Genomic DNA, 19,142 nt, shown 5'->3' with positions numbered 1-19,142 from the left:
ACCAGAGACTATTCACATCACTTCTGCTGATTCAGAGACTGTTCACGTTACTTTTGCCAATCCAGAGATTGTTCACATCACCACCTCCAAGCCAGTGTCTAAGGACAAGATGGACGATTCAGAGACTCTTCATGTTACTTCTGCCAATTCAGAGATTGTTCACATCACTTCCTCTGAGCCAGTGTCTACAGACAAGATGGCTGCCTCCGAGCCAGTGTCTACGGACAAGATGGCTGATTCAGAGACTGCACAGGCTGCTCTGCCCTGGCCGCCTTTGTGTTGTGGCTTATTTCCGTTCTGATGTGGCTTATTTCTGTTGTGGCTTATTTCCGTTGTGTTGTGGCTTATTTCCGTGATGCATGAATACATTTATATTGCTAAATGCAGTGAAACATCTCAATTGTCAGTCAATCGATGAATTAATGCATACATAAATTAAATAATTATATTTTTATATACTGACAACAATAAGAAACATGAATAAATGAGTAAAAGAACAAATAAAAGTAACCATCACAATAAACAAATGCATATACATGTCAACAGCACATGAAACAAAGCTTTATTCAAACTACAAGCATGTATTTACAGGCGCTGAACACCACATCCTACTGCCGACTCAACACAGCGGTTCCCATGTTGCGGCTTTATTCTATTGAATTCACCAGAGGTGACTGTGCCTTCGTCCCAGAGCTTGTTGCTGTGCTGCGCTTCACAATCTGAGGCAATAAGGGCAGATGGAGAGATTGAGGGTATCATAAGGGCAAGTGGAGTGATGGAGGGTCTCATCCATGGGACCACTTCCAGGATGCAGCTCTGGGCTCCTCATCCTCAGTGCTCACACCAGTCTGCAGACATTTCAGATCCTACAAAAATGCACAAACATTACACAAAAGCAGTCATTTTAACAGCACAGTGTCATTTGATTTATGTATTAAAAATAACCTTACTTTATATTTGAGTAAAATCCCCAAAACTTTTTTTCCCAAAGAAATACTGCCATCATCTTTCCTTGCAGGTCCTGCTCCACCACAAAAGCTCTGCAGCAAATGCACAGAAATCAAGACTCAGAAAAATGTTGTAATTTCTATCGATTTCTGTAGTATACTCACTCAAAGCCTTTGATGACAGCATTCAGCATCATGAGCCTCTCCACCGGATAAACACACGCGTGTTCTTCTGTCCCTGTAACATAAAGACAAGATTCACATTACGAGCTCAACACTGTTTAGCTTACCTCAAGGGGATCCAAGATGTAGGTGTCTTTGTTTCCACAGCATTTTCAATTTTGACATTTTTCAGTCAAACCGTTGTTGTCTATCAGTCATACACTGGGGGCTAAGGGGGTCCACCAAAAAGCATGCACAGAGAAGTCAAAATTAAACATGATTTAATGACTCGTACATGTAAGTACACATTGATGGCCTAAGACACGAAACGAGCGGTTTGTGTGAGAAAACGAACAGTATTTATATAGTTTTACCTCTTATAATCCTAGCCATGACAAAATGATCTGACGGAGTGATCGCTTGCACGCCTACGTCACTCTTTGTTTATACAGAGATTTCGGAAGTTTTACCTTTCACTAAACCGCAATGGAAGACGATTTCGGTATATCTAAATATGTTTATGTAACCGGTCCTTTTCTGACCATAGTACTCTATCTGCGTTGTGTTGTGTTGCGTGTTGTTACTCATAGAAGACACGGAATACCGGAACTGCTGCTGACTGAAGGTTTATTTTCATGGCACATGGGATGGTGCAGGATGAATTAAAGAGAGAGACAGCAATGAAAAAATCGTTTCTCTCTGTCTGTATCACCTCTCCTCAGCATGCAATGCAGACCCAACAACCATTATGTTGATAATAACATCAAGAATACAATAAATGAAAACATATTGCAAACATTGAATTCAGAATAAATCGTCACAACTATTTATCTAATCTCAATAGAGTCTATTGCAACAAATTCTGAATAACTCATGAATTTGAAACCAAGTTAATACAAAATGAATACATCGAAAAATTAAACAAATGCAAATCATACCTGGATGAATTAAAGAGAGAGACAGCAATGAAAAAATCGTTTCTCTCTGTCTGTATCACCTGCACAGATTAAGAATCATAATCAATCGGGTAACAATCACCACGTTCTGGCGACGCACACACATATTCGACATCTGTACTTCGTAATAAAACCATCAATCCTATCCATCAATACATGAAACATTTCCTAGAACCTTTATAACAGTATTAACAATAATATTAATGCATATTATGTACTTTATCGACTCTCTGCAAACTTTTATAAACTTATATGGAGGACCACCTCCGACCGCTTACCTCTCCTCAGCATGGACAATGCAGACTGAGGACGCAGCGCGAGCTGCACAGAAATGACGTCACGACGTAAGTACTAACACATAATTAAACTCTCCTTCCAAATTAATGCTAAAGATATGTAAAGAAAAATAACATTTTTTATAGACTATTTAAAATAAAAGTAAATAAAATAAAAAAGTAGAGAGGGATATTTAGTGAAATGCATACATTAGAAATTTTTACATCCGTCACATTTAGTAAAAGGTAAAACTTCCGAAATCTCCGCGTAAATATTGAGTGACGTCACACGCAAGCGATCACTTACGGCGTAACATTGAACTGATTCAGTTCTGTTCAGTTGGACATTGCACAACTGATTCAGATCACTTGGATTACACGAGGTAAAAACGATATAAATACTGTTCGTAGGCCATCAATGTGTACTTACATTTATGAGTCATTAAATCATGTTTAATTTGGACCTCCATTATATGACTGATTGACAACAACGGTTTGACTAAAAAATGTCAAAATTGAACCGCTCGTTTCGTGTCTTAGGCCATCAATGTGTACTTACATTTACGAGTCATTCAATCATGTTTAATTTGGACTTCTCTGTGCATGCTTTTTGGTGGACCCCCTTAGCCTCCAGTGTATGACTGATAGACAACAACGGTTTGACTGAAAAATGTCAAAATTGAAAATACTATGGAAACAAAGACACCTACATCTTGGATGCCCTTGAGGTAAGCTAAAACATCAAAAATTAATTTCAAAGTGAACTATCCCTTTAACTCACTTTTAATCCAACTTAAATGTTCCTCAATATATCAACACTAATAAGGGACAAATTAAATATAATATGTTTAGTTACATTATAGATTTGTTTATTTACCTTATTTACAGCACATTTGTCTAATGTAAGCAGTGTTGACAACAGTGAATTATCCTTCATAATAGCGCACAAAACGTTACGTCGATTGTTATTCATGTTGGGATGTGCTCACCGGCAAAACTTATACAATATTTTCCTTCCTGATGTAAATAGACATTTTAAATAAGTGTGTTTAAGATGTATGGTTATGTAAATCCACTTTAGAAACGTACATACACGTACATGTGCTTACTGGAGCTCCCCTGTTAACTAGCTATATACATAATAAAAGATGTGTTTACAGCAAAATCACAAAAAACTCCTTTACACCTTCAACAGTTAAAACCTTTACTCTATAGTAGTTTAACACATACGATTTAAACACAAGGAACCGTGTTTACTCACATTTGAAACCCTGATCTCCGCGATGTTGATAATGAAGTATCCTCTCGCGTAGCCTCCTGGGATAGATGAGTATCATGAGTACCCATGGAAAAGCACTCAAAAATCTGGGCGGAAGCAGTAAGCCATCCGGGAACTTCTCGCCTACTCTTTTATGAATGGGCTATATGCACGCATAAATTCCGCATTTGACGTAAGGATGCTCGTCCATTTCCGGTTGTGTAGATTAAAGCGGAGGAAAACTGGAGAAAACGGGATTATGGCAGAGTCTTCAATATTTACTGTCCTCCCGTCTTTGAAACGAAACGTACATACGTTTAGATGTAATTTTATATATAGTTATGTTTATTTAATATAATTTTAAAAAGAAGCATAAACACAACGAGGGGTGTCTGTTTTATCTGTTTTTGTGACTAACGTTTCATTAGTATAACCATGGAGTATAAAATTCAATATAAATTCTCGGTATTGCATTGGACTCTATGATCGGCGGAAGTTATCGAGCATCCTTAATCCTTGACCGGAAATAACGCCGTGCATAGAGCCCATAGCTACTGATGTTTCGAACGTACTGCTTCTCTCACGTACTGTTTTCGCCTACTATATATATTCGAACGCACTTTAGGTATGCGTACGTCCGAATCTCGCGATAATTAGAACGTCACATCTCGCCTACTCTTTTCCCCATACTAAATAGTAGGGAAGTATGCGGTTTGGAACGCAGCATTTGAGTGTTTTAATCTTGAGCCGTCTGTCTAGTTCGTCTTCCTAAACACGAGTGTGACAATAACGTTCTCAGATTTAAAGTTTTGGCAAGCTTCTCTTCTCTTGTTAGTTATGGACAAACGTTCTTCAAGTAACTTTAATAGAACATCCATGCAAAGTTATCTGGAAGTTATCTGGAACACATTTTTTGGAACGTTTTAGTTAAACGTTTATCTTACTTTTTTAATGTTACTACTTGGTTGATTTATAAATTGAATTAAAGCAAAGAGAATGTGGAGTCCCAGTTGTTCATAGAACATCCAGGCAAGCAGGTATAATACACTGACTGAGCCTAATGCATGACACTAAGCAATCAGGACTTTGAACTTTCCCTTCTGTAATAGCATTTCACCTGATTCTGTACTAAATTAGTAAACACATTAAAGAGCCAAAAATAAGCTTATATGACCCTGATAGCAATATGGTGAAACACAAATACAGTTTTTTTAATCAGTTCAGTGTTATATTAAAACAAATCAATCAGAATCAGCTTAAAAGTGTGTATTGTAAAAGGCTATTTTTTATATGACAAATAAAAACTGCCACAGGTCACTAATTCAGCCAAGCACATTAAACGACTTGGAAAATTACAGGGAACTTGATATCAGACGGTTTCTTTAAGTTTAGTTCATCTTTCCAGCAAAGTTCCCAGAACCTAAATTTGTTTGCTGGGATTCAAGCTATTTTAAGGCACGGAGAATTGTTTTTCAAGGGGAAAAAACATAAAAATTGAATTTTTTGTGATCAAACAGGAGTTTTAAGAGATAGAATTATTGACTACAGGGGGCAATACAGGTGTAGAGTCACACAGGATGTGTAAACATGGATAAAGAGAGATCCTTTTCTCTTTAAGTTTAAGTTCATTTAAACAGCCGCTTAGACAGACCAAAGTGCTTTACAGAACACACAAATAAGAAAAGTAAAAACAGCACAAAAAAAAAAGGCATATAAACATATAACACATAAAAGGCAGCAAAGCTACAAGTAGCCTTGTCAGAGACCCAATTATAACATAATAAAATACTTAAAAAGAGATCAGTATGCTAAAGAGAAAAGGCAGGTTTTCACCAAAGACTTAAAAATAGACAGGTTGGGGGCCGTTCGAATCTCTAGGGGCAGGGTGTTCCACAGACGGGGCCCTGCCACTGCAAAAGCACGCTCCCCTCTGCGCTTAAGTCTGACACGAGGGACTACCAGCAGAGCCTGGTCGTGAGATCTTAGGCTTCTGGACGGTGTATAGGGATGAATAAATTCGGAAAGATAGACTGGGGCTAGGTTATGTAGCGATTTGAAGACAAATAGTAGGATTTTAAAATCTATTCTTTGCCGGACAGGTAGCCAGTGTAAAGATTTAAGAATTGGAGTGATGTGGTCATATTTGCGACAGTTGGAAATAAGTCTAGCCGAAGCGTTTTGGACCAACTGAAGACGGGCAATTTGAGAAACTGATATCCCACAATAAAGTGAATTGCAATAGTCAAGCCTACACGTGATGAATGCATGAACCGCCATTTCCAGGGTTGTCGGAGTGAGAAAGCCTTTGATTCTAGATAATAAACGAAGTTGGTAGAAACCGGAGCTGATGACACCTGATATGTGTTTGTCAAGTTTTAAAGACTGGTCAATAAGAACACCTAAATTCCGCACTCCTGTCCACTTAAAGTCCCCGTGAACCGGAAGTTGCAAACGACTTTTCTCCAGTGTTGTGACGTATTTCGGAGAGTAAGCAGATGTTCAATGTAAGCAGAGATATCGTCTTTTAAAAATCAGGAAGTTTAATGCCTATAAAAACGACTCGATTGGGACTACAGCTGGGTTTTAGACGTCACTAACCCATGCATTTACATCAACCCCTCCCTCCGGTATATGCAGGAAAGGGCATGCGCATATTTCTGCTGCTCGTCGAGTGTGTTAAGTTCACCCAGCTGTCAGGTCTTCTGTGCTCGATCTTCCCACGGACGCTGTAGTTCATCAACGTTGGATACAATTTATGTTTGATTATGTTCCTGAAAATGACGATCGTAATTTAGCTCTCTGTGCTGCGCATTTTACGGAAGACAGCTTCCAGAATCTCCACGAATTCAATGCCGGATTCAACAAGAAACTGTTACTAAAACATGAAGCAGTTCCAACTTTAAAACCAGAGGCAGCAATTTTTGGGCCACAACCTGTAAGTAGGCTAAGACGCTAAGAAGCTAACGTTAATGTTTTCTAATGTTAGGCTAAGGTTAGCCTAACAATACGTTAGATTTTAAAGATAACGTTCAAATACGTTGTTGACTTAACTTAGAGCAGATTTAGACATCCTTGTTTAATTTATCCACGTTTAGTTGGTGTTGTGGTCTACCGCATATCTTAATCCAGAGCAGACACTTATCTCGGTTGAGATGTGGCTTGGGAAAGGGTAAAAAAAAAAACACACTGTCGCCCAGCCTCTCGGGAACCTAGTGTCGGAGCTGCATGTATCCCATGCACACCGTTTGACCATTTTCAGACTGATCTCATGAAATGGTGTGTGTATGACACGCCATTTCGTATTTTAAATTTTTGACGTGCTATCATTTTTGGCGTGCTTCTTTCCGCTTCGACATTTAACGGCGTGTACATACACACGGAATTACTCGGACATTTTACGGCGTACACATACACGCATACACGTCGATACACGCGGATAGCTGAAAATGCATATAGATAATACGCTCCGGCCCATTTAACAACGCTCGCTTTTGGCACGTGACCCTATGACCTTCGAAGGGAGGAGCCTCTGAATGAGGAGTGTGAAATTACTCTAGACTTACAACCAGCGTTATTTTATTTTTTTTAATATGTAATATTATTACTATTTTTAATTAACTTTTATTTTAATATTTTTTGTTTTCATGTTGATTTTTGTTTAATCGTTTGTAATTTCGTTATGAGCTTTAGTCATTTTAATATTGATTTTCATTTCCGTTTAGGTTAGTTTAATTTTTGTGTTTCCAGTTAATAATTTTAGTTGTACAACATAAACTGCCATGGCAAATCTGTGTTTCAAATAACAGAAACGCTTTAAATAGTTTTAGTTTTAACAACAAAAACACAGAATTCATATAGACGTGTATTTCTGATGAAATGACCAACTTTCTCAAGAGTGAATTCTCATCAGCTGCACACAGTTGTGTAACAGGCATGCGTGAATGCGCACAAACAGGTTGTATGGCGTAATAATTACAAACAGAAATGATTCATTATATTCGCTCAATGCTATAATTACTGAAGATCAGAATGTTCTGAATTCATTTAATAGTACGCATCATCACAACATCACAATCATCACAATTAAAGTTTGGGGCAGCTAAGATGAGAAAGTCTCTCATGCTCACAAGTTTATTTATTTAATTGCATTTATTTAATTGAAAAAAAAAACAAAACAAAACAGTGATATTGTGAGATATTATCATATTGTGAATTGTAATTTATTCCTGTGATCAAAGCTGAATTTTCAGCATCATTACTCCAGTCTTCAGTGTCACAGATCCTTCCATTAATTAGTCTAATATGCTGATCTGATGCTCAAAAAACATTTATTGAGTATTACAGTGTTGAAAACAGTTATATTTTTGTGGAAAGTTATATAGATATTTTTGTGGAAAGTTTGATAACTTTGTTTTAAGGATTCATTGTTGAATACAAAGTGAAATAAAAAAATCATTGAAACAGAAATCATTTGTAACAATGTAAAAAAAACAATCTATGAATACTAATAATAATTTCCTGCATTATCACATGCTGCCAGTATAGAGATAATATAATCTGATGGGAGTTGGCATTGGAATGAATCGGGACAGTGTTGTTTAGGAAACAAGTGCAAACTGCTTCATACCGGCTGAAGGTTGTTCTGACATCGGCTGATGACATCATCACACATCTTCCTCACTGGCTGACTTTCTTTCTTTCTCTCTCCCTGTATTATTTGGTTCTTTTATTGGCTGTGGGAATGGAAATCTGTCATATGTCAGGGTCAAACAGCAGGCTTCCAGGAGGAAGTTGTTATTTGGCTTGATTTTTGCCATCACGTTGTTGTAAAAGTTGCACTAAACGGATCAGGGCAAATACAGTTTTTAACTGTGTTTGTTTATATCACTCGTGGATTAAAACGAAAGTCATTAACTGGGATTTCTGACATCAAAACCTACACTGAAAAAAAATATTTTCATGATTTGTAATCACAACATTTTTCTTTTGTCAAATCAACTTAAATAATTTATATAGTTCAGATAACATAATATCTTGAGTTTCTGATGATTAAATCAATCTCTTTCATTGTATCAACTAATTTTTTCTATTTCAATGAACTTAAAATTTTAAGACAGCCAGGTTACTTAATTTTTTAAGTTAAACCAACAATATTTTTTTCAGTGTAGTCTTTCTTGATTACCTATTTGGTAAAGAATGAGTCCTTAATGTTTAGAAAAATGTTATAAAAAGAAAAACTTGTTTGATATAACTTAAAGCATTTCTGGAGCTTTGGTAGTCAGTGTTTAAATAAACTATTAATATGTTTAACTATGACACCCCAGGTGAATAGGGTAAAAAAAAAAAACTAATAGATATCACCATACTTTACCAGTTGATTGATTACATTAATAATTGCAAAAAATAAATAAATAAATAAATTTAAAAAAAAATCTGAAATGTTATGTTTAAATATGCAAATGAGGCATTCTCTAATTAAATATGCACTCATTTGCATACATTTCTAGAACAAAAAGCCATTTGTTTATATATATATATATATATATATATATATATAAAATAATTTATATTATTTATATATATATATATATATATATATATATATATATTAGTCAAAAGTTTTTACATAGTGGATTCTGGATCTCTCTATTTAGAGACAATATCAACAGACAAACACAAGCATCCACTCAAACAAAAAGACAGGGGAGGGGGAGCAACAGACTTTTCAAAAGATTAACAATATGACAGAGAACATATAATAGTAATAATAATAAAAATCAAAATCTTATACAGTCATTCCTTTATATAATCCAATATTTTGGAAGAAAAACATTGCCTGAAGTGGAGACTCATTTTGAGAAAACCTTTAAAGATATATATATATATATATATATATATATATACTGTCATTAAAATCTACAGATGCAAATAGACAAAGTGCTCTAAAAGATACAGCTAAGTGTTTGGTTTTTCAGTTGCCTGAAAAAACACTTTGTGAAAAGCCAAAAAGCCCAAAATTATAATAATTTTTGTAGTGTCTAGTGTCTCGCCTTAAGAAGTAGAAACAAATAACTGCACACTATCTTGGCTTTTCTAAAATAATTCCATCTTTGATGACTAGTCGGCTCTGTTTTGGCAACTAGTTTAATGAGTTAAAAGCATAATGTCTTTAACAATCAGCATTTTTATGAGAACAGAAGCAGAGATATTTGCGTGGCTTTTCTCTCCGTTACATCATGTCTGAAGAGTTTTGTAACCGCACTCTTCTGTGGTCGCATTTAAGCCCCAGTTCTAGACGAAATGCATTAGATTACACATTTCCCTGCTTTTGATGTCTCTGGGCTTTGGCTTTAGCAGGTGAGCGATGACCCTAAAGCAGGGCATTCGTTTCAGAACGCAGAGATGGCGATGATCTCAATAAATGTCATTTATCACTCTCAGCTGCTCCTACACTAGACAGACAGACAGACTGAGGCCAAGCGCCAGAGCTGAGGTCAGCACATTTCTCCCGCAGAAAACCAGGCAGACAAAAGAGCGAGATCAGAAGGAAAGCGTAAATGACGGCAGGATCAAAAGAGGATAAATGAGGGCAGAGACGTCAAAGGGAAGCTCGCCGTGATTGAGACAACTTTTGTACACACATGGATGGACATTTATAGAGAATGACAAAGTGCCAGCAGAGACGAACTCATGCGCTTGTGGAAAAGAAGTGTACTTAACTCGAGTGAATGTGTACTTCAGATCTTCAAAGTGTAACTCAAAAACATTGAGGATAATATATTAATGAAACAAAAAAAAAAGCACTTTGTAACAATGCCAAATTAGAAGTGTTACTTTAAAGTACTGTATATTTTAAATCATGTTTTAATAATCTTTTGGCTTGTTCTAAAAAAGGCATTTACTCTTATTTTGAGGGGTTGACTAACATCTTAAAGTACATGTGGAGCACTTGATTATAATTTTAACTGAAGTGTGTTTGATATTACAATTTAAGTATTTTAACAAAATCATATATTTAACAATACAAGTTTCAATAGTACAGAGCCCCTAAAGAGACATGATGAAGGAAAATAAGAGATTGGAGGAAAAATTGTGTCAATGCTTTTGCATTAACTATGCAAACTATAAATATGATGTTAAGTTCACTTCCAGTACAAAAACAACTAAACTAATAGTCTGAGTGTATACTTTAAAGTGCATTTTCATAAACTAAACTAGTAAACTATCAGATATAAGTTCACTTGCACTACAAACAGAAAAACTCAAAGTTTACTGTAACAAGTAAACAAAAGTATACTTTATACGTAAAATATTAATAAATGAATAAATATAAATTGGCCCAATTTGTTCCCAAGCAGTATTGAAATAGTGCACTTACAAGTACATTGATATTAGTATACCTACTAAATAAAGTATACTTAAAAATATACTTGAACTTAAGTGTAAATTTGAACTTTGGGTTTACAGGATTAAGAGTGGACGTAATGTACAAGAATGGATTCAGCTGGTTGAAGACGAGCGGCTGAGATTGGTAATATAGGCTACTCTGAACGAGATTTAGATTATTATTAGAATTATTATTTTTTTCCTTTAATATGCACCGTATGTCAGTGTTGTAGTCGAGACCACCTCATTTGAGTCCGAGTCGACACCGAGACCAGAGAGAGTCGAGTCCGAGTCAAGACCGAGTCCACAGATAGTCGAGACTGAGACCAGTGAGGGTTGATTACCTAATTTACTTTTATTTACTTAGAGAAATTCTTTTTTTTTTTTTTTTTTACTGAATTTACTTAGAGTTTAAAAAATATGATCAGTTTAGGGTAAAAAGGCCACATAGTAGGTGGTGTTAAAAGTAATTTTATTACAATTTGTCATGCGCAGTTGCGCACTAGAAAATCACCAATCACTGGGCGTGTCAATCAATTTAAAGAAATATTTTATTAACATACATTAATAATCATGAAAAAGATTTTTAATTGAACTCGAGTGGACTCGGGAATAATTCCGAGTTCTAAAAAAAAAATGTTCGAGTACGAGTCAATTCCGAGTCCAAATGGACACGAGTCCATGACAAGACCAAGACCATTAAAATAGGGGCGGCAGTGGCTCAGTGGTTCATGTGGGTTGTCCACGAACCGAAAGGTTGGTGGTTCAATCCTCGGTTCCACCTGACCAAGTGTCGAGGTGTCCATGAGCAAGACACCTAACCCCAGCTGCTCCCGACGAGCTGGCTGGCGCCTTGCATGGCTGACACCGCCGTCGGTGTGTGAATGAGTGTATGAATGTCAGCACGCAACAAACACAAGATACAAAAGTGCGATGAAGTGGAGAGAAGCGAGTGTTTCCTAGACACTTCCCTCTGGGCTGTCCAGCATTCAGCCTGTAAATCCCAGCGCGGCCTGCGACGGTCCCGGGCTCAGACAGTGACGTGAAGAGGGGAGGCTTTTAGACCTGGACCGCTGAAGGGGGATTACTCTGAGTAAACACACACTCTTTTATCTGGCTGTGTGAAACCCAACCAAAACTTCTCTCTTCTTCTCATCTCATCTGTCCACTATAGACACCAAAGAGAACTTGCACTGGAGTAAAACGTTTAAAGGGACAGTTCACCCAAAAATGAGAATTTGCAGTTCCCCCAGGCTATCCGAGATGTAGGTGTCTGTCTTTCTTTCTCTCGTAGAACAGTATTGAAGATTTTTAGCTGAAACCGTGGTCCTTGTGTAACCCCTCCACCCGGGTCCTACTCGACCTGCTCCGAGTGGGCCTTGAACCCGGGTCCCCGGAATTTGAGTCAGGCGCTCTAACAAGGAGGCTAAAGACTGCAGTCTGTCGCTAGAGCGCCTATTGAGATCAGAGGAGTGAGGTTTACTTGCACAGCAACTACTAGCTGGCCTCCATTACACTCACCCCCTAAACCTCACTCTCATCCGGGTCACGGCACCAATATAACCTCTCCACCCGCTCCGAGCGGGCCTCAAACCAGGGTCTCCGGCATGAGAGTCAGGCGCTCTAACAAGGAGGCTAAAGACTGCAGTCTGTCGCTAGAGCGCCTATTGAGATCAGAGGAGTGAGGTTTACTTGCACAGCAACTACTAGCTGGCCTCCGTTACACTCACTCCCCTAAACCTTACTCCCACCCGGGTCATGGCACCAATATAATCCCTCAACCCGGGTCCTACTCGACCCGCTCCGAGTGGGCCTCGACCCCAGGTCTCCTGAATGAGAGTCAGGCGCTCTAACAAGGAGGCTAAAGACTGCAGCGTCTAGCATCTGTCGCTAGAGCGCCTATTGAGATTAGAGGAGTGAGGTTTACTTGCACAGCAACTACTAGCTGGCCTCCGTTACACTTGCTGAATCATATAATGCAAATCAACAGTTATCTTTAATTCAATGATATTATGACAATTTTAAATGTCCATCTGTACATTTTGGATATACTTTTGCATGCGGGAAGATTTCAGACTAGCAAGAAAATCCAGGTGCATTAGCTCGTTATAAAGGCAGTAACAATACAACCATATTTATAGCAGTACAATACCTGAAATGATTGTTTAAAAGCGGTGCCACGAGATTCTCGTCGAGTTAAAGGAGTAGTTCACTTTTGAAAAAACTTTTGCTGATAAGTTTTAGAGTCACCGTAAGATAAGAGAGTCACCGTTCGTGACTCTCCTGTTCGAACTCGTTCAAAATAAAAAAATCTTTTTTCCGAATCATTTGGTTCATTCAACGAACGGAACGAACAAATTGACTTGAAAAAGATTCGTTCATTTTGATGAATGAGTTCGAACAGGAGAGTCACGAACGCGCATCACAGTACAGAGCAAGGCGACCATTTGAGCTTATAAAACTTAAACTTCTGTTACTGTATATTTTTTTTTAAAATGAGCGATCGTTTCGCTTGATAAGACCATTATTCATCGTCTGTAATCTTTTAAAGCCTTTTGAACAGTTTGTACTGAAAGTGTCATTTGGACCTTGAACCGTTTGGATCCCATTGAAGTCCATTATATGGTGAAAAATCCTGGAATGTATTCATCAAAAACCTTAATTTCTTTTCGACTGAAGAAAGACATGGACATCTTGGATGACATGGGGGTGAGTAAATTATCAGCAAAAGTTTTTTAAATGTGAACTACTCCCTTAAAAGCTGTCTTGTGATTTCAACATGACGGAGCGTGAGGGTGAAATTAGCATATCATATGCCACCGCTACATTCACATTACATTACAGTGCCCATCGAATCACTGCCTCCACTGTCGTTTTGCTGTTTTAGAAAAATCTAAATCATTGCAAACGTGTGCCCTGCTCATCCAGTGTGAGTTTCAGTCGCACACAGCTGGAATCACAGTTCACTGATCGCGGGACGATGGCGGAGGATTCGTTACCCAACAGACCCTAGTGTTTGATAAATGTCTTGTAGAACGTGTGATCACGTGTCTGCTCCCTAAACACAGATTCCCGCGATTACGAATTTAAAAGTGAAAGTAAATCAAGAGCTCTCGGATGCGCACAAATTATGCGTCATACAATAGACTGGAAAGGAGTTGAATAAGGAGGCCTCAATCAGAAGTTCTCGAAGCTCATAAATCAAGTACAGTAAGATCATGTGAAATCATACAGGAGAAAAGCCAGTCGATTTTGTGGCAAAACCTTTTACAGTGCTTGTATATTGTTCTCTTTCAATGCATTTTATAATTCATACTCAAAGTAGAAGTCACCTTCATTTACACAGCGCTTTTAACAATATAGATTTCAAACCAGCTTTACAGTGATAACAGGAGATTACAGTAACAGAGATAGTTTTAGATAGAGATAGTTATTGTCCAGGTAAAGTTAGTTTTGATTGATTAACTTCCGTTGCAAAGATCATTAGTTATCAACTTAGCGGATAGCTTAGCAAAAATAGGTTCCAAGGAGCAAGCGTTGAATTTTTTTCTAAAACATTATCATGTCCGTGAACTGAAATGACGTTCATTACAAGAATAGTAAAACATTTCAAAATGCACCTGCAGACTATTTTTCCAGTGATTAATTTTGTCACAAAACATCTCGTCTTGTTCTCCTGAACCGAGTGACTCGTCACACCCCTATCGTTTAATAGCGTTGCTGGACATGAGCCTCTTATCCGTCACTATTACTGTAAAAGCATCTTCTCATGGAAGAGAGATAAACAGGAAATATGTCATAACTGCTGCATTTAAGCCCAGTATTTCTCCTTTCAGTTTTCTCGTGTCTTGTAAGATAGCTAACAATCTCAGACAGGTTGAAGCAGTTTGCCGGGTCTTAAATGGAAAAACGTTCCTCGAGAAATTGTTCCACGTTAGGGTGAAGTCACAGTTCACAGCAAGTCACAGCTCTCATGAAACACTAGGAGGAAGAAAGATCTTTCTGAAGATGAAAAGCATCTTTCTCACTGCAAATACCCATTTGGTTCTCACCAGTGGCTTTTTTACATGTAACCCTTTTAATCAAATGAATTTATTTGACAGAAACCTCCCTTAAGCCTTTATCTGACCGAGATCTCTTGTGCTGTAAATCGCTCACAAATCTTAGTTTGATAATCTCTGCTCAGTTTTTTTTTCACACATCAGTTGTTTTCATGCCTTTTGCACCACATTGCACCATTTCATGCTTTTCTCTTGAGAGATCTTTCTTCTTCCCCATGTGTGATAAGAACTGTGACTTGCTTAATAATGTGGAAACATTTCTTTAAGTAGGGTTCCCATTTATTTAAGTTGTCAAACTACTCAATAAACCTGTCTGAGAATGATACCAGTAATCTAAAAAGAGGTGGAGAAATTAAACAAACAATATCTTTGAAAAACTAAAAATCCTACTGATGTGTCACTTGCATAATAATTTGGAAGTAGACCTATATAACACTAATTTGAATTTCACCTTTAAATCTACACAGTTTTTATATATTAAGTTGTAAACAAAACAAAGATTATTTTTTTTCTTAAAAAACTATTTTAGTCTTTTTTGATTCAATGTGACTGGCCATTTCTTTTTAATTATTTGTAAGATTTACAAGTCATTTCTGAATGCAAACTATCCATTTTTTTTTATTAAAAACAAACAAACAATGATTTAAAGAATCTCTGTGTCCTTAATATTTCCACTCAAGATGCACTCATCAAGAATGTAGTGCCTAACAAAGGCTTTAGCTCTGAACAAACTCAGAATGTATATGAAAGATTTCATGTTAAAATAATGAAATTAAAACACACTGTGTCAACACATGTGCTGGACGAGTTTGTCGGCTCCTGTAATCATGTGGTTTGTGCAGTGATGATGTCACGCTGCTCCTAAAACAGACATGAAGCACTTTCCTAAGCGAAAGTAGAACGAGCACACTTCTATTATTGCTTTGCAGGATTACAGACCACAAAAAAACTCATGTGGTTTGTTTGAAGGAACTGATGAGGAAAATATGATCTGAATCTGTTATTTTATCATTGAGATTTTTAATTTAGTTTAAGTTTTTTTAGTAGGCTACATCAAGATAAACTGAATGAAATTTCAATTTAAAAGTTACATTTTTAAAAATATATTTTTTATTTCAAGTAATTACATTACTGTGAGAGCAATGAACTGTGTATACTTAATGAGGAAATGGTATAGAGTTGCATTCAGGCTATTTTAAGGCAAGTTTAAATATGTTTAAATAATTTTGATGATCAAAGATAAGTGTTAAAGGACAGATTGATTGATTATAGGGGGACTTTAAGTGATCTGGTGTCTGAATGCAAGTCGTCGCAGCCAATCTGACACTGAAGGCAGGAGGAAATGACTAACTATTCACACATCAGATGGTACTTTCACTTCTCTATATTACTCTCAATATTCAAATATTAACAACTGATAGTTTCATATTCCATTAAAGCAGATGTTATTTGTTTAGGAAACCTTGTATTTTTGATGAACCTTGTACCTTGGAGCAATTGTAAGAAAATGTAAGACATACAAGACCACTGATAATCTCCCTCGATCTGGGGCTCCACGCAAGATCTCATCCCGTGGGGTCAAAATGATCATGAGAACGGTAAGCAAAAATCCCAGAACTACACGGAGGGACCTGATGAATGACCTGCAGAGAGCTGGGACCAAAGTAACAAAGGCTACCATCAGTAACACACTACACCGAGAGGGACTCTAATCCTGCAGTGCCAGGTGTGTTCCCCTGCTTAAGCCAGTACATGTCCAGGCCCGTCTGAAGTTTCCCAGAGAGCATATGGATGATCTTGAAGAGGATTGGGAGAATATCATATGGTCAAAATATAACTTTTTGGTAAAAACTCAACTCGTCGTGTTTGGAGGAAGAAGAATGCAGAGTTGCATTCTGTTTTTCTGCAAAGGGGACAGGAAAACTGATCCGTGTTGAGGGAAGAATGAACTGGGTCATGTATCGTGAGATTTTAAGCCAAAACCCCCTTCCATCAGTGAGAGCCTTCAAGATGAAACATGGCTAGATCCTCCAGCATGACAATGATCCCAAACACTCCGCCCGGGTAACGAAGAAGTGGCTCTGTGAAAAGCATTTCAAGGTCCTGGAGTGGCCCAGCCAGTCTCCAGACCTCAACCCCATAGACATTTTGTGTAGGGAGTTGAAAGTCTGTGTTGCCCAGCGACAGCCCCGAAACATCACTGCTCTAGAGGAGATCTACATGGAGGAATGGGCCAAAATACCAGCTACAGTGTGTCACAAACCTGGTGAAGACTTACAGGAAACGTTTGACCTCTATCATTGCCAACAAAGGTAATGTTATAAAGTATTGAGTTTTAAAAAGTGATGAACTTTTGTTAGACCAAATACTTATTTTCCACCATAATTTACAAATAAATTCTTTAAAAATCCTACAATGTGATTTCCTGGATTTCATTTTGTCTCTCATAGTAAAAGTATTCCTATGATTAAAGTTACAGACTTCTCTCATCATTCTAAGTACAAGAATTTGTACAATCAGTGGCTGACTAAATACTTTTTGCCCCACTGTATCTGGGGTTGTCACCTAACTCGGTGACTGTCAGAGGAAAAAGTGGGAAAATTCACCCGATGCCAGGCCGAATTTGAGGGGGAAAAGTGTCTCTTTCCACACATGCCTCAGGCTACTGGGACTGATGGCCTCAGCCCTGATAGTTATTCCCTTAGACAGACGGTTCATAAGAGATTTTCAGCGCTGGGTTGCGTCTCTGAGGCTGAACCCATTTCAGCACTCCCGGAGGAGGGTGAGAGGGACCTCAGCGGCAGTCTTGGCACTGTGCCAGTGGAGTCAACCAACCTTTCTGGTTCAAGGGGTACCCATGGGCATGGTTCAAGCTAGAAATTCATATCGATGGACGTGTCTTTGTCAGGTTGGGGACATTCACAAGGGCAGGGCAGTGAATGGAAGATGGAGTTGACATCTGACCAATCTTCACATAAACTATGTGGAAATGCTGTCCGTATTTCTGACGTTGAAGCATTTTCTCCCTTTTTTGAAAGAGCATCATGTTCTCGTGAGAACAGACAACACTACAGTCGTGGCTTATATAAATTGTCTGGGAAGTCTCCAATCACCTCCCTTGCACATGCTGGCAAGCAAACTGATTTTGTGGAGCAATGGCAATCTTTCATCCCCGAGAGCGACACACGTACAGGGTCGCACGTACCTATCTCTGAATCAGGGTGGAGATCTGTTGTCCATGGGCAATCCCCTTTACCAGACTGATCTCATGAAGTAGCGTGTGTATGACACGCCAATTCGTATTTCCATTTTTGGCGTGCTATCAAGACGCATAATCGCTTTTCAGCGTGTTTATGAACGCCGTTGACTTAGCGTTATATAAATATATGACTTACCTCAACCCCGTCCCTAAACCTAACCGTCACTGGGGTTAATGGCATTTATGACTGTTCCCTTACCATCCTAGGAAAGAAAAAGATATGACTTACCTCAACCCCATCCCTAAACTTAACCGTCACTGAGGTAAATGGCATTTATGACTGGAGATTTGACGTCGTGTACAGACACGCGGAATGACGCGGACGCGGATAGCTCAAAATGCGTAGAAATAACACGCCACTTGGCTCGAAAGTGGCGTGTATGTTTACGCAAAAGTCATGATGTCATGTTGCCTTTACGATGCACAAATGGCCCCACACTCTCCATTACGCGTACCCACCGATAGCGTTAATAACTCCAACCCTCTACAGAGTGATCTTTCGTCCTCACCCAGAATGCCTGGCACTATAGGCCTGGCCAGTGAGTGGTTCAATTTGAATAAAACTGGTCTGTCTGACAGTGTTATCAGAACCATACAGAATGCTACAGCGTAGGTCTCTTTATGAATGCAAATGGGGTGTGCACAAGATTCCCTTTCAGTGTCCTGTGGCAGTTGCTCTATCATTTCTGAAGGATTTGATAGACTAAGGGAAAGTGTCTTCTACCATAAAAGTGTATTTGGCAGCTATATCTGCTTGTCACATAGGTTTTGAAATTCAAAACCGCTTTCTCCTTCATGGGATTTAGCATTGGTACTTGATGCTCTCTCAGTTTGAGCC

The 19,142-nt window shown here is 38.1% G+C and overlaps 1 long non-coding RNA gene across 1 annotated transcript; it reads right to left on the bottom strand.

Moving 5' to 3' along the window:
• Positions 1–431: 431 nt before the first annotated feature.
• LOC148973448 (uncharacterized) lies at positions 432–3,752 on the bottom strand. The gene is made up of 4 exons (XR_016146587.1): positions 3,602–3,752; positions 1,113–1,185; positions 951–1,040; positions 432–866 (listed from the first exon to the last, which is right to left on the bottom strand). It is a non-coding gene; the product is annotated as an uncharacterized LOC148973448 (long non-coding RNA).
• Positions 3,753–19,142: the final 15,390 nt, after the last annotated feature.

This window comes from Pimephales promelas, chromosome 15 (genome assembly GCF_988280905.1).
Source record: "Pimephales promelas chromosome 15, fPimPro1.hap1.1, whole genome shotgun sequence".
In the NCBI taxonomy this organism is placed as follows: domain Eukaryota; kingdom Metazoa; phylum Chordata; class Actinopteri; order Cypriniformes; family Leuciscidae; genus Pimephales; species Pimephales promelas.
The sequence above is the reverse complement of the archived record's forward strand: the minus strand, read 5'-3'. Positions and strand labels throughout refer to the sequence as shown.